Source organism: Schistocerca serialis, chromosome 1, assembly GCF_023864345.2.
Source record: "Schistocerca serialis cubense isolate TAMUIC-IGC-003099 chromosome 1, iqSchSeri2.2, whole genome shotgun sequence".
In the NCBI taxonomy this organism is placed as follows: Eukaryota; Metazoa; Arthropoda; class Insecta; order Orthoptera; family Acrididae; genus Schistocerca; species Schistocerca serialis.
Genome location: NC_064638.1, coordinates 1,247,008,841 through 1,247,014,090, shown reverse-complemented (window position 1 = coordinate 1,247,014,090; position 5,250 = coordinate 1,247,008,841). Strand labels below are relative to the sequence as shown.

Genomic DNA, 5,250 nt, shown 5'->3' with positions numbered 1-5,250 from the left:
GGAATTACATTGATGCCATCTTCATGCCCCTGTACAATGAGTAGAAGAAATGTACTATTATAAAAATTATAAAAAAATAGAACATCCGTTAACAATTGACAGGTGACATGTTAAATATGTAAGTGGCTCAAAGAGATATATTGTATAACATTAAAAATATATGTAACATTATGGCACATATGCTCCTGCCTATGTCATGCTGTTAATAGTTTTCCCCGTTTTACTCAAATAACGCATGATATATGAACATACGTGTACGCTATTTTTCGTAAAACCGTAACACACAGTTGTGGAAAATGGAAATGTCGTGTGGCTAGGGCCTCCCGTCGGGTAGACCGTTCGCCTGGTGCAGGCCTTTCGATTTGACGCCACTACGGCGATCTGCGCGGCGATGCGGATGAAATGATGATGATTAGGAAAACACAACACCCAGTCCCTGAGCGGAGAAAATCTCCGACGCAGCCGGGAATCGAACCCGGACCCTTAGGATTGACAGTCTGTCACGCTGACCACTTTTTTTTTTTCATTCGGTGTAACAGTAACAAACATAAACTGCTTCTAGCATTTTCTTTTAAATATATAAGACGATGACTATAAAATAATATTTTTCTGGGAAACGTAAATAAGTGGACTTTTTTTTTAGATAATAGTGAAAAAAATAAAATAAAATCTCCTGCTTCTGTTAGTACAAAACAATAACGTTCTACGTTCCTCTTTTAGGCGCGTACCTCCCTAATCCCGTCATACCTCGCGTTGGTGTCGGGTACGTCTTCACGTGTGTTGTGGATCCTCTCCACTGTCCTGGTCCTTTCTTGTTCTGATACTTATAGACAATTCTCCTACCCGGGACACCCCAACTGGGTGGGGGATCAAGCAAGGCACTCCCTAAAAAATTTGCGTAATATGTTCGATATCTCGGATGTCTCATAAGCTGTGAGTGATGTTCCTGTAGTAAGGCCCAAAAGTCAAGCACATTCTTACTGCCGTCTCGGAAAAGATAACGCACAGTCAAACCTCGAATCCAAGTTACTGCGTTTGTCTTCGTTCGGGGATAATATGTCCTATCTGGGAGAAGTAGTGTGCGTGGTTCTATTGTTTGCGGCCCCACCCGAAGGAGGAAGGCCATCATTTTTTTGACCAAACACCAGACGTCCGCCGAAGGTCCGCATATCAGGCGATGCTCCTCTGTGTCTATAACATTGCACTGCGGACACAGTGGCTCGTCCGCCATATGAATTGTATGCAACCTGGAACGAGTCACGTATTTCCCATTTACCACCTGATACCACAGTGCGCGCGTTCCCGTATCAAGGTGTGGGTGGTGCACTGTACGCCATACCACTGACCACGTAACTGTTGGTTGGCGGCGCTCTACGGCATTATTCGGCCGTCGTCGAGTCAAGATGTGATATATATCACGTGCCGTCGCCGTCCTGGTAGTCGGTAGTTCCATATGTACATAACTGTGTTCCACAAGGAAGGTTCGCATATGGGCAAGCGATGGTGAGATGTGAGCCACCGCTACCGGAGCCGAACGAGAAGGCGGAGCGAGTTCGTCTATCAAGCTGCCCGTCAGACTTGTCTGGTGTCGTGTCCACATCTTTATCATTGTGGTTACATAAATAGCCACTGCTCGGTCGCGTACGTGGACTAGTCCAAGACCTCCACGACTACGAGGAAGGGTGAGGATTTCGTATCCTACCTTAAAAAGCAGAGCTGTGCTCACAAAATATCCTAGTGCCGCCAGGATGCGGCGGGCCAACACCAACGGCATAGGAAGAACTTGTGCCAGGTGGGGGATGCGAGAGGCTAGATAAGTGTTGGCAAATGTGACCCGTTGTATCATATCCAGTGCCCTTAACCTGTGACTTCGGACACTCGCACGAATTGTTTGCAGAAGGTGTCTGTAACTCAGTGCCGCCGTGCGTCGAACGTCTGTAGTGAAGATAATTCCTAGGCATTTCATCTTGTTGATCGGCTGTAATGGTGCTACACTTCCTGTCGGGAGTCCTCTCCCGATGTTCATCGCTCCCGACTTTACCATGTTCAGGCGACTTCCCGTAGCCATACAATACAAATTAATCCAATGTAAGGCCACTCTTGCCTCGTCGCCTGACCGTGCTAAAAACACTAGGTCATCTGCGTATGTTCGGCATACAAACTTGTTGTGCCTTATCGTCATTCCTTGGAGTCGATTCCGGAGCCCGCAAAGCAGCGGCTCGACAGCGATGGCATACAATATCGTTGACAGCGGGCACCCTTGTCTGACCGATCGTGAGATGGTGATGGGCCCCACCAAGCGTCCATTGATGAGCACTTTGGATGCGGCTCCGTGGAGTAGTCTCACGACGACGGTGACAAAACTTTCCGGAAACTTCATTTTCGTCATCACGTCCGTGAGATAAGCATGACTCAGCCTGTCAAACGCGCGATCGAAGTCCATCGATACCGATACACCCGACCACTCAGCTACCGGGGCGGACACACACAGTTGTAATAGGCCATGCAACACATCAGATATACCGTGTACATTCGTATGTGCAGTGGAACAGTGGAAGAATTTTTTTAATAAAAATTAACTAATATAAATAACAATAAAATAAATTAAAATACAAGAAAATGTGAGAATACATAATTACTTACGTGTGATCTAGGTTGTATTATGTGTGGTATGACAAACAGCTGCCGCGATATTAACGATAAAAAGTATAAAAGAGTTTGTCTTAAAACCCCAACTGCATTCCCGAAGTAAACCAATGCAGTCGTACTACAAAATCAGCAAACACTTGGTCATCGTAGAGGCTTCATCAGGGCCCTTATTTTTTTATAATTTTTATAATAGTACATTTCTTCTACTCATCGCACAGGTGCCTGAAAATGGCATCAATGTAATGCCGAAACTGGTAGCACAAATGTCTCTGAGCACTATGCGACTTAACTTCTGAGGTCATCAGTCGCCTAGAACTTAGAACTGATTAAACCTAACTAACCTAAGGACATCACACACATCCATGCCTGAGGCAGGATTCGAATCTGCGACCGAAGCGGTCGCTCGGTTCCAGACTGTAGCGCCTAGAACCACACGGCCACTCCGGCCGGCACTGGTAGCACATAGAAGTCCATAAAATAAAATAAATTTTTACAATACATAAAGCTGTAGGTAAATTATTGTATTAAGACATTTGTAAATTTTATGATTTGCTTCTACGTGTAGGCCCTTTACACATCTTGCGCCTCCAATACAATGGAGACCTTAACGTGCCACCTGCGTTCACCCGCCACGTTAGCCGAGGCCGCCAATACGCTGCCTCGTGGACTCGGGTAGGCTCACCGGCCCCGGATCGAGTCCGCCCGGCGGTTAAACGACGAAGACCGGTGTGCCGGCCAGCCTGGATGTGGTTTTTAGGCAGTTTTCCACATCCCACTAGGTGGACACTGGGCTGGTCCCCGAGTCGACTCGTAGACATTTGAAAACGTTCGCACTATTTCGTGGCTTACACTAGATGCTGGGGTACACTAATTACATCCCAGGTGGTACGAGGTGGCGAAGGAGGGGCATCGGCCACCCTCTGACACTAACATGGCAAAGACCATAGTATTTAGGCCGACCTGTGCTGAAGTGGGACAAAGGCCGAAAGGAAAAGGAAGAACGTGCCACCTACCTGTATCTTGTGGATAACATCGGAAGTTCACTGAGGCTTTTTGCGGATAATGCTGTAGTACCGGTAAATAGAGAGGTTGTAACAATGTAAAATTGTGCTGAAATGCAGGAGGATCTGCAACGAATTGACGCATGGTGCAGGGAATGGCAATTGAATCTCAATGTACACAAGTGTAATGTGCTGCGAATACACAGAAAGAAAGGTCCTGTATCATTTAGCTACAATATAGCAGATCAGCAACTGGAAGCAGTCAATTCCATAAATTATATGGGAGTAGACTTTAGGAGTGATTTAAAATGGAATAACCACATAAAATTAATCGTCGGTAAAGCAGATGCCAGACTGAGATTCAATGGAAGAATCCTAAGGAAATGCAGTCTGAAAACAAAGGAAGTAGGTTACAGTACACTTGTTTGCCCACTGCTTGAATACTGTTCACCGGTGTGGGATCCGTACCAGATACGGTTGATAGAAGAGATAGAGAAGATCCAACGGAGACCAGCGCGCTTCGTTACAGGAACATTTAGTAATCGCGAAAGCGTTACGGAGATGATAGGTAAACTCCAGTGGAAGACTCTGCAGGAGAGACGCTCAGTAGCTCGGTATGGGCTTTGAGTGATGTTTCGAGAACATACCTTCACCGAGGAGTCAAGCAGTATATTGCTCCCTCCTACGTATATCTCGCGAAGGAACCATGAGGATAAAATCAGAGAGATTAGAGCCCACACAGAGGCATACCAATAATCTTTCTTTCCACGAACAATACGAGACCGTTCGCAGGAGAGCTTCTGTAAAGTTTGGAAGGTAGGAGACGTGGTTCTGGCAGAAGTAAAGCTGTGAGTACCGGGCGTGAGTCGTGCTTCGGTAGCTCAGTTGGTAGAGCACTTGCCCACGAAAGGCAAAGGTCCCGAGTTCGAGTCTCGGCCGGGCACACAGTTTTAATCTGCCTAGGAAGTTTCATATCAGCGCACACTCCGCTGCAGAGTGAAAATCTCATTCTGAATACGAGACCGGAATAGAAGGGAGAACCGATAGAGGTACTCAAGGTACCCACTGCCACACACCGCCAGGTGGTTTACGGAGTATAGATGTAATTGTAGATGTAGATGTAGATCATCGACGAAGGCAGGTTTGCCACAGCGACATTTCTTCGTGCGAATCTCACTCGGGAAAGAAACGTCGTTACCACTACTGAAGATTTCACGCATTGGCAATAATTTCCTGACAAACCACAGGTAACGGATCACTTTCCCGAAAACTGATGCTTTCTATTAATTATGAATCAAGATACACTACAGGAATTTCATCTAAAATAACTTCAAATAATTGTTCCATTCATTTATTGTCTTTTTATTAAATTCATTCACCAGAAACTCATTTAGCAGACGAATAAGGACAACGTTGTTTCAACGTAAGTTGGAAAACATTCGCTTAGTAATCTTCTAGGAACAAGAGTAGATGAAATAAATGTCGTGTGACTAGGGCCTCTCGTCGGGTAAACCGTTCGCCAGGTGCAAGTCTTTCGATTTGACGCCACTTCGCGACTTGCGCGTCGATGGGGATGAAACAGCCGGGAATCGAACCCGGG

The 5,250-nt window shown here is 46.0% G+C and overlaps 1 non-coding gene across 1 annotated transcript; it reads left to right on the top strand.

The window, feature by feature from the left end:
* The first annotated feature begins 4,519 nt into the window (after window positions 1–4,519).
* Window positions 4,520–4,594, top strand: Trnas-cga (transfer RNA serine (anticodon CGA)). Its single transcript has one exon. It is a non-coding gene; the product is annotated as a tRNA-Ser (tRNA).
* Window positions 4,595–5,250: the final 656 nt, after the last annotated feature.